The sequence below is a fragment of the Calliphora vicina genome, chromosome X (genome assembly GCF_958450345.1).
Source record: "Calliphora vicina chromosome X, idCalVici1.1, whole genome shotgun sequence".
Lineage (NCBI taxonomy): Eukaryota > Metazoa > Arthropoda > Insecta > Diptera > Calliphoridae > Calliphora > Calliphora vicina.
In genome coordinates this window covers 6,563,157-6,575,250 of record NC_088785.1, presented here as the reverse complement: position 1 = coordinate 6,575,250, position 12,094 = coordinate 6,563,157, and the positions used below count along the sequence as shown (strand labels likewise).

The following is a 12,094-nucleotide window of genomic DNA, read 5'->3' as shown; positions in this document are numbered from 1 at the left end:
AATGGGCCCTTTTTTAAAAATTTTTTAATTTTTTTTTGCAAAATCAAAATTTTTTTCCAATATGGGCCCTTTTTTAATTTTTTTTTTTGCTCAAAAGAAAGCCTAGGTCCATTCCTTTAAGATATTTTTAGTCCCTTAGTGGGATGCGAGTGGGATATCTATCAAAATAAATATTTTGTAACGCAAGACATACAATTTTTTAATTTTTTTTTGCAAAATCGAAATTTTTTTCCAATATGGGACTTTTTTTTAAAAATTTTTTTTGCTCAAAAGAAAGCTTAGGTCTTTTCCTTTAAGACCTATTTTGTCACTTAGGAAGATGTGAGTAGGATATCTATTAAAATAAAAATGTTGTAACTCAAGACATTCAATTATTGACTTTTTTTTTGCAAATTCGAATTTTTTTTCAAAATGGGCCCTTTTTTAAAAATTTTTTTTTAGTCAAAAGAAAGCTTAGGTCCATTCCTTTAAGATATTTTAGGTCCCTTAGTGGGATACGAGTGGGATATCTATCAAAATAAATATTTTGTAACTCAAGATATACAATTTTTGATTTTTTGGCAAAATCAAAAACTTTTTTGACTTTTTTTTAAAATGGGCCCTTTTTGTAATTTTTTTTTTTGCTATAAAGAAAGCTTAGGCCTATTCCTTTAAGATGGTTTTGATCGCTTAGTGGGATGCGAGTGGGATATATATCAAAATAAATGTTTTGTAACTCAAGACATACAATTTTTGTGTTAAAACATTTATTTTGATAGATATCCCACTCGCATCCCACTAAGGGACTAAAAATATCTTAAAGGAATGGACCTAGGCTTTCTTTTGAGCAAAAAAAAAAATTAAAAAAGGGCCCATATTGGAAAAAAATTTTGATTTTGCAAAAAAAAATTAAAAAATTGTGTGTCTTGCGTTACAAAATATTTATTTTGATAGATATCCTACTCGCATCCCACTAAGGGACTAAAAATATCTTAAAGGAATGGACCTAAGCTTTCTTTTGACTACAAAAAAAATTTTAAAAAAAGGGCCCATTTGGAAAAAAAATCGTATTTGCAAAAAAAAAAGTCAAAAATTGTAAGTCTTGAGTTAAAAAATATTTATTTTGATAGATATCCCACTCGCATCCCACTAAGCGACCAAAAGGGTCTTCAAGGATAATATCTAAGCTTTTGTTTGACCTAAAAAAAAAGATTAAAAAAGGGTCCATTTTGAAAAAAAAAGTCAACAAAGTTTTTGATTTTGCAAAAAAAGTCAAAAATTTTATGTTTTGAGTTACAAAATATTTATTTTGATAGATATCCCACTCGCATCCCACTAAGCGACCAAGTAGTTGTTCAAGGAAAATATCTAAACTTTATTTTAAGAAAAAAAAAAAAAATAAAAAAAAATAGCGTATTTTAAAAAAAAGTCAAAAAAGTTTTTGATTTCGGAAAAAAAATATTAAAAATTTTTTATTTTTTTTTTTAAATATTTTTTTTCGAAAGATCGAAGAAATAGCTATCTATACTATTTGGAACACATTTTGCTAAGAACAATAGGTAATAAGTTACATGGATAAGAAAAAACCCCTGTTTGACCAAATTGTCAAAATTTTACCCCCTATAACTCAGAGAGTTCTCGACCGATGTTGTTGAAAAATTGTGTCTGAGTTACTATCCAATAGAGCTAACCTTGGTGCAAATTTCATCCCGATCGGAAGACATCGATTTCAAAAGTTGGTTCACTTGACATGAAATCCCCCATATACTAATTATAAAAAATAATAATGCATCCACAACAAAGGTGAAGGGTATATAAGATTCGGCATAGCCGAATATAGCACTCTTACTTGTTTTATTTACATTTAAGCAAGTTTAGATTTATTTGTATTATTTTTGTTATCAGTACAAACTGCAATAGCAACTATACTACATATATAAATATTTCCAACAATTGATATTTTAACTAGGAACCGTAACTTTTTGTATAACCGTTACAGTTATGACTTTTTGCATAAACTTCGAAAAATAACTTTTTTTCTGTTTCTATTTTTGCTCGAAAAATTATAGTAAAAAAACAACCTATTCCTGCTCGAAAAAATCAAAAAATAAATTTTATTTTTGCACAAACAAACTAGATATTAAAATCTAGTTCAAACCCATCAATAAAGAAGTGGCCACTTAAAATCCGGACGGATTAAAACGAGCATAACTTTTAAATGAAACAACGTATGTTAACATTGTATACATGAAAATAATTAAGCTTTAAAAATATAACTGCAGGTTTATGTGTCTTTATTTCGAATACATTTTCTGGCCTTTCTTTTTATGCCTCCTATTAATAGCTGCACAACATTACTTCCCACTTCTACCGTTATTCCAGCATATTTATTCCACTTTGTTCTCATCAAAATCTGGTTATTTACTGTAACTGCACTCTTTTTCAATTTACGTTTAACAATTCTCCAATATATCTCGGTTGGACGATGATTTGGGCAATTTGTTTAATTGATGTGTTTTGCTATAACACCAATATTATTCTCATTATACCACTTCATAGTTGTATTTGAGTAATGACAACTTGTCATTGAGTAATGACAACTTGACTAAAACTTTGTATCAGATGATGTCTTATAAATGACAACAATCGCTTTTCCAAACTATCTTTTTATATATAATTCTGAAAATTCTTTAAAAACATTTCTGAAAATCTTGACTCTTCTAACGTATTCATATTCATATTCTTTACGTATTCATATTTAAAGACCACACAACCTCGAGCTGCCGAGATGTAAAATTTCTGACTTGATATCTTCCAAAAATCAGATTTTGGGTTTCTTTTAACACGATAAAGTCGGATTTTCTAGATATTTGTGCACAATTTTATCACTAGCTTTCTTCTTTTTCCGTTGTGTCTACACTTTTTAAAACTAAACATAATGGCTTGCAATTCATTGTAGAAAAGCGGTAGATTTGTTGTTAATAACATATGTAAATCTTTTTATTACTACAGTGCGTACGGATTTTAAGTGGCCACTTCTTTATGGTAGATATACTTGACGTTATTCTCTGATATTTTCTTGTGCTTGCTTTTATTCAGCTGTGGAAAACCATAGAATCATTTGGTTAATGCTCATCTTAGTCCTACTAAACAAGTCAAAAACTAGGCATTATTCCTTATAAGCATGTATATTTTTACAATGTTTGCATTTGTCAGTAATTAAGTTTAATTAGTTATTTATTAAACCGCTTTATTTCTCACATATCGATGCCATTCTTTAGTTAAAAAAAAAACTAAATTTATTAATTAAATTACCACGAAAAACCACAAATTGTTTATGTACGAAAGGAATATACACACCTTCGATGAAGACAATGATAATTCCCCAAACATTTTTTTTGTATAAAATTACCTAATCCAAATTTATTGCAATAAATTAAGTGAATTGAATTCCTATATTATACATTTTTTTTAATTATTTAATTGCTTTTTTAATGTATGTAAATAAAAAATTGTGTTATTATAATTGTAAGTAAAATATTGTACTACATACAGGACGTTTGTTTTCTTTGATTTTCTATATTCAACACTAACTTAAAAAAAATGGATGGCCCTGGAAGATTTTTAACATATATGTATAGTACTCCATGAACTCCATAAGACATCACAAACAAATTGACATTGGGTCTTTCGATTTTGATCATATTCGCTAAATATGTACATTAGGGTGGGTCGATTTTTTTCACGAAAAATCGTATAGCAGAAATGCATTCTACGAAAAATTCTAAGAAATGTTCCCCAAGAAACCATAGGTCTAAAATCAAATCCTATCTTGCGCATTTCGTCTTTTATCCAATGATATTTCAGTATTAATTTTTTTTTATTGGATAAAATACGAAATGCGCAAGATAGGATTTGATTTGATTTTAGACCTATGGTTTCTTGAGGAAACTTTCTTAGAATTTTACGTAGATTCCGTTTCTGCTATACGATTTTTTACTTTTTGATCGTCCATACAATTCGATCCTGCCTAATGTACATACTCTTTCGAATCATTTGGACATTTATATTTTTATTTTTTAATTTCGAAAAACTCGCGTTTTTATTTGTGATTTTAATTTATCAGAAAGTTAAAAACAATAAGCTATTGTGTATCTTTTATTATTGTTAATACATATTTCTCTATATGATTGAAATCGTGAATAAAATCGCGATTTTTTCGAAATATCAAAAAAGGTATGTATGTGTCTACATAAAATCGATGATGTGTGGTGGAATTCATTCATATTGTTTAAAATCTCCCAACACATCAGAGAATGAAACAGATAGGTTAATAGCCGCATCCGGCTTATTTTACAGGGAATAAGCTACCGACAGAGTAATTTCAGCAACAAATTTTTATTTTAAAATTCAAACAGTTTGAAATTCTATTATATGAAAATCTATGTAAAAGTAATGTTAAACCATGACGGATCAACTCTGAAGTTTGGAAAAGGTTTATCATTAATGTTTTGCAATAAAATTGTGTAGTTATAACATATCTGAATATCTAAGTAATATCGGATAAAGTTAAACCATGATGGATTGACTCTGAAGTTTGGAAATGCTTTTACATTAAATTTTTGCAATAAAATATAAAAAATTATAAAAAATTAAATGAATATAATTAATACCGGAATTTTTTGTTAGTTTTTAATTGTATACCATGCTATAAAAAAAGAATAAAAAATCCTGCCATTAAAATAAATCTTGATACTTTTCTTAAGACGTTAGCTCCGCTATAATTTCGTATGTTTTTACAGTGGACAATGATAGGAAAGTAATTTATAAAAAGTAAGAGTGTTATATTCGGCTGTGTCGAATCCTGTATATCCACAATCAATATGTGACAATTAAATATTTTTCTGATGTAGTGTTTATGGCGGCATGAAATAACTTCCAAAAATAAAATGAAATAACCCCCCAAAAATTAGTACAGAGAGCAACAATAACGATTTTTAGTGGGTTATTGCATATTTTGGGGTATTATTTAATTTTTTACACAATTTTTCGCCTTCGCCGCAAAATATTACACTAATTCGAAATATATTTACAAATCACATTTCAACAAATCTCATTAAACTAATGGCAGGTGCTATTTCAAATGCCTTCCAAAATTACAACTGTCCATGTTGTTGGGTTACAGTTCAGGAAACTATACAAGTTCATATGAACAAAAATGTTTATATTATTTTATCAAAAGTAAATAAAAACACTCATCCAAAATACAAAAGCTTTAATGTCGATTTTAAGTCCATAAAGTTGACTACTATTTTAAATATTTGATTTGTTTTATTATCATAAAACAAATTTCCAATATAATTTAAAATGTTGTTTTATTATTTTAAAATATGTTTTTTGTTTTGAATTTTTATGTACATTTTGTTTTTTAAAATTTTTTTTACATTCATTGCAAAATATTTTCATTTATTTCAATGTATGTGTTGGAAAAAGTTTTGAAAGTTTTTTTTTATAATATTTCTTATGGTAAGAAAAAAACAAAAGTTCTGTTTTAAAATAAAGTCGACTTTAACAAAAATTAATAGTTAGGGTGATTGTTTTTGAAACACGGTGAAGTTTGGGGACTTATTTCATTTTACATAAAATCGATGATGTCTACATAAAATCGATGATGTGTGGTGGAATTCATTCATATTGTTTAAAATCTCCCAACACATCAGAGAATGAAACAGATAGGTTAATAGCCGCATCCGGCTTATTTTACAGGGAATAAGCTACCGACAGAGTAATTTCAGCAACAAATTTTTATTTTAAAATTCAAACAGTTTGAAATTCTATTATATGAAAATCTATGTAAAAGTAATGTTAAACCATGACGGATCAACTCTGAAGTTTGGAAAAGGTTTATCATTAATGTTTTGCAATAAAATTGTGTAGTTATAACATATCTGAATATCTAAGTAATATCGGATAAAGTTAAACCATGATGGATTGACTCTGACTTATTTGACTTATTTCATTTTAAAAATTGCGGTTCTTTTTTCATATAAAATAAGACCCCAATAATGGGGTATTATTTCATTTCAGTTTGAGACATTATGTCATTTCGTTGGGGTCTAATTTCATTTTCAAAATTGGGGTTTTATTGCATATGAAATAAGTTCCCAAATTTTGGAGGGGTTATTTTATTATTTTGATGTTATTTCATGCCGCCAGTGTTTATATATTATGGACCGATCCTTACAAATTTTGGTAGAAAGATTTTGGTTCATATAAAAGATCTTTCCAAATCAGAACAAAAGATGTGATCTAGTCATTTCGAAAAAGATCCGCTGGTGTACCACAGGGAAGTATTCTAGGGCCGTTAATATTTATTTTATATCGGCCCTATCTAGCACACTGACTCACACATCTACATTTGCGGATCACCATTTTTCCAAATCGGTGATTTGGAAAAATGGCTTCACAAATGGAAAATAAAAGTCAATGCAAGAAAATGTACTCACGTTACATTTACTCTAAGACGAGAAAGTTGTCCTTCCTATACACATAAACAACGTCAAAATTCCAGAACAGAGCCATATGAAATATCTCGGTATTCATACATATTGAATCCAAGGTTCAGAGTTGCCAATTTAGCCCTTTTCAGGGTAAATTTAGCCCTTTTCAATCTTATTTAGACAGTAAAAAATTAATTTAGCCTAGGCTTTTTAGCAATTTTTATGTCTAAATATAAAATTATATAATATAATGATGTGAAATTGGCTGGAATATTATGACAAAAATTAACTAAAAAGGTTGAACCGTATACAATTTAAGCACATACAAATTGTTGGTACCTTCAAACTTGCTCTAGTTCTCAATAGCACAAGCTTGTATATATTATTATTTTCAACAAGGACGCATTCAAAATACATGTTGTATTCTTGCCTGGGACACACAGTACAAATAAAATTCCCAAATTGAATTCCCATAGTTAAATGGAAATAAAAACTATGCTAGCTATACTTCTTATTGAAAAGGGCCAAAACAGGTAAAAATTGTAAGGCTACGCGTATATTAATTAGACTCATAAATATAAGCAAGTAAAATAAAAGCGACTACAAAAATTTAAATTTAAATCTATACAGAGAGAAAATTAGCGCAATTTGTATAAAAATTGCTAATATAAAAAATTCTACGGGCCTTTAAAATTCAAATTTGAAGTAAATATAGTAGTAGTTTAAAAAATATTTTATAAAATTTTAAAAATAAATAGTACACTGGCCATCTACACCGTTTTTAAAAACTACAATCCAAATAAATTAGCAAAAAAAATGTTAGTCCATTATCTATAATAATTTACAAGGTTTTTTCTAAAATTAAATATTTATGTTAACCAGAATGTCGCGCCCACAATTTCCAATATGTTGACCAAATATTTTTGCTACCTTAGTTTTGATATGTTTACTAACTAATGGCACTAAAATGTTTAAAATCGATGGCAACTAAACATGTTCTGGCCAATGAAAATCAATTCTGAGCCACCGTACTGAACTATTTGAGATCCGCAATTGGTCTAGGAGTATTTTGAAGGCTAGTTAATAAATACGTTATTTTAAATTGCACTGGTTAATATGGCTTTGCGGCATTCAGCTATGTGGAAGAGTCTCCTCATCTAACGTTGAAAAATAGCAAGGAAAGCTGTCAGCATTCGCAATAGTAATATCCATAGGGATCACAATGTCCCCATAATATGCGAGGATATCTCCGGGTGAGATATCTCCATTTTCAAACTGAAATTACTCCTTGATGGTTCATGGGAAGTATACCCGCCCCCACATGTATTGTAAGGAAATTTTATCTAGAATCATTTAAAAAAAATCAAAGCGATTCGACCAATAGTTTATTTTCTATTGAGAATGTGTGAAAAGGTCCGCTGGGACTTTGTACTGAAATTTCAAGAAATCGTTTTGGATTGTTTTTTTGTTTGAACACATCACAAACGTGTTCCTTGAATTTTAGTTACTTTTTGAATTATTTAATTGTGCCTTTCCTTTCATCCTTCCCGTACTCATTCCTACACAAGGAGGAATCCGGGACCAGTAGGAACCACATATGATCCCTTTACCATTTTCCGCTCGCTCATGAACGCTGCATGGAATTTGGTAAATCCAACTAACACAAAGGAATGGAAACTTTGAAAGAGTTTTTTGCTATTATTTTGTATGCTGGACTCACTAAATCGAATAGTGAACCTCTTGACCCAACGCGCTGTTCAATATATAAAGCTGCATTATCATTAGATCGTATGAAGTGCATAAAACCAATGCCTTAGATTCGAAAACCAATGCCTTACGCGACAGCAGCGACTAATCAACAGCAAAACTGCGGCTATTGATGATATTTGGCAAATGTTGCAGTCTAACTTGGCAGCAGCTTACACTCCGCATGATGCAGTGACCGTTGATGAGCAGTTATTCCCACCCGCTTCACACAATACATTCCATCGAAGCCTGCCAAGTACGGTATAAAGATATGGTGGTTGTGCGACTCAAAATCATTTTATCCTGTCAAAGGAATGATTTACTCTGGGAAATTGCCTGACCAGGCACGAGAGGTGAATCAAGGGCAGAATGTTGTACTTCAACTTTCGGAGAGATATTTGAATACAGGCCGCACAATTTATGCCGACAATTTTTTCACAACTTTGGATTTGGCGTGAACTTTGATCAGGAAGAAAACCGCATATGTTGGAACAGTGCGCTCGAATACGACATGTTTGCCTCGGGAATTCCAAAAAAATCATAAGCGTCCTGTCAACAGCACATTGTTCGGCTTCAACGAAGGCGATATGTTCATATGTGCCCAAGAAGAACAAAGCGGTAATTTTGCTGTCGACACAACATTATACTTGTGGTGTGGACATGCAAAATGAAAAGAAGAAGCCGTTTGCTATTTTGGATTACACCGCCAACAAAAACAAAATAATGTTTTTTTCTAAGCTTTATTGCACTAAATTTATTGACAACACTCTAAGTTATATGAATCTAACAAATTTTGTTGTTTTTTTCTGCGAGATTTAATTTTCGTGTCCGTTGAAAGTGTCGTTATGTCAGAAAAGAAAACTTAAATTTATCTAAAAAGTTATTCGCGATATTGGGGCAGAAGTATCCAAAAACCCCACAAACATTAAATTTTAACTTATTTTCTACCAATAGAAAACTAAAAAATTAAATAATAAAAGCTGAGAAAATATAAGCCCATTAAAAAATCCCTGAAGAATACTTTTTTGACCATTTCAAAACACACATTTTTTAAAAACTACTTTTTCACGTAGACTTTTAGTTGTTTGGACCTCATCTGTGGAACAACAGTAAGAACGAAAAGTCAAGTGTTTTGAAGAGAAAACAATATATTCAGCAACGATTTCGGGTGTAAATGGTACTTTTGATAGATAGGCCAAAAGCTGGTGGTTGCGAAAATTCGAACTTTGGCAATATAGCGAGGAGATTTTTCCAAAATGTCGATCTTTCATAAAAAATAACAGGAATCGATAAGGACATTTTGCAAAGATGTGCACCATTCTCCAAGCTATAAATTCTGAATTTGAAACTGATGCTGTAAAGTTTGAGAAATATGCTGTATAGACAGTCAAGAAACTGGTTGAGGAGTATCCCTCCCTCCGTCGGTACACAAAATTCAGCTCCACGGAGCTGAGGTGAACAAGAATGCATTAGTGTCAATAGGTGAATTATTGGATATAAAACAGTTTAGATTACAACATACACGAAAAATATCGTGGCTTGCTACAAATATAGATCTTTTAAATAGGATATTTTTAACTTCAGATCCATTTATTTCTGGAGCTCGAAACTTACCAACACAGAAAACAAGTAGTTAAACTCAAAGAGTTTTAAATTTGCTTAATACTTGATATATGTACACTTGGCCGCATTAGTTTGCGTACAAACTACTTTATATATTTTAACAGGCTATTTTAGTCGTAAGTAACAACGGTAATCACTTGAAATTGGTTTTTATGTATAGATAAACATTTGAAAATTACGATAGGTATTTTCATTTTGCATTTGCAAAGTTTGGTAATAATTGACAGCTTAAAAACAATGGTATGCTAACTTTTCGTGTATGCAAAAGTATGCGTACATAAAAATTAAAGGTAATTTGTAACTGTTTTTGTTATTGTGTGATCATCTCATCATAAAAGTGATTTTTGAAAATTTTTTGTTTCAAATTTTAATAATTTCAAGAAATGGCGAACAGCAAATTAATTAATGTAGCTGAACGTAAAATTATTTGATAGTTAATAGACAAAAACGAATTGCATTCACTAAAGAACACATAAATATGCCTCCAGAGTTCTGGAAAAATGTTCTGTTCACGGATGAATGCAAGTACTGCATCCGTAAAAGACCGTCAGTTTGTTTGGAGAAAGCCTTGTACAGTGCTTAGTCCTAAAAATTTAAAACCAACAGTTAAGCATGGTGGTGGTGCAGTGGTGGTACGGGGGTACATGACAAGTGAAGGTGTGGGAAATTTAGAATTTATTCCATCGACAATGGATCATAAGGTCTATTTAGACATTGAAGATGATTATATATTCCTGCAAGACAACGACCCAAAGCATACTACACACAACACAAGGCTTTGGTAGTTGTTTAATAAAACAAAAACAATTGAAAACTCCTCCGCAGTCACCAGACCTAAATCCCATAGAACATTTATGGGATATGCTGGAGTGAAAAATACAAAACCATGTAATAATATTAAAGGAAATACTTCAAACAGTATTAACTGAGGAAAGGAGAAATATTAGTTCCAAATACACCGAAAAACTGGTTTCATCAATGACAAAACGCCTTCATGATGTTCTTGGTCGTCGGGGTTATCCAAATAATTATTAAAATACAGTTTAATTTATAAAAATCAGTAATATTTTATTTTTTTTATTAATATGATATTTTACCTTAGTTATTAACTAATGTTACTTAATAACACTGTATGTAATTTTTTAAGCCATGGAAATATAACCATATACGGACACCACTACGTGATAAAAGACCAAAAAAAAGACCCGTGTCTCCCACTTTTGTCCAAAGTCATGCACTTTTGTTTATGGAATTTTGATTTATTCTCTGAAACCACTGTGCGTTGATACAATGGACCATATGCTTGGCACATATACATGCAAGCGCTCAACAAACCGCTGGCCATTGGCCATGTTTTTTAAAATGGTGGACATTGCTGTATTAGCTGCATTTATTTCATACAATGAGATGAAGCCAATAAAAAGAAGTGTCAGACGACGGTCATTCCTACTGATGCTGACAAAACAATTGGCACTATCAAACATAGAGGAACGAGCGCATAACCGCATATCCAAGGATACGGAACGCAATGGAAGCATTTGATGTAAAGGTAAGACAAAACAATTCTAATGTTCAAAAGCAGAATAACTACATTATTTTGTTCTTTTTAGATATTATCAAGACCAGAAGGAGCGTCTACAACGAACACACCGTCATGTCGCCTATGCCGTTCTGAGTACGGACGGCAGCGGAAAACAAGGGCCTATTGTCATTCCTGTAACAATCCAGTTTGTGCAGAGCATTCAACACTTATGCATCGATGCTATACCTGTACAGAAAATATGTTGGACGAGGAACAATCTACACAACATTAGTTTTTTAGGCTTTTTTCATATAAAATCCATAAAAAATTAATAATGTTATATATAAAAAAAAATGTTTTCTAACAATCATTATTCATATATAATTAGTAAATAATAATAAATCAAAACAAATAAACCTTGTACTTCGTATAAGGGCAACGGATGACTCAACATTCGGAGGGTTAAACACCCAAATCCTCTTGCCAGGGAGTTGCTGTCATTTTAGGGTCATAGACGACTGAGGCGATTGGAAAGACTGGATATGGCCAGATAATCATGTTAACGAGCACTTATGTTGAACATTGCAGTGGCAATAACAACTTAAGTTTTAGTTTAGGTTTAGATTTTAATAGTTATTGTAAATTTCTAAAAAGAAAGATCCATTAAATAATAAAGATTAAAAATATATATATATATATTGGTATGGGGGCTGTTTTTAAGCTG

At 30.6% G+C, this 12,094-nt stretch overlaps 1 pseudogene; it reads left to right on the top strand.

The window, feature by feature from the left end:
- Positions 1–8,439: 8,439 nt before the first annotated feature.
- LOC135962832 (uncharacterized) lies at positions 8,440–11,395 on the top strand (annotated as a pseudogene).
- The last annotated feature ends 699 nt before the right edge of the window (positions 11,396–12,094 follow it).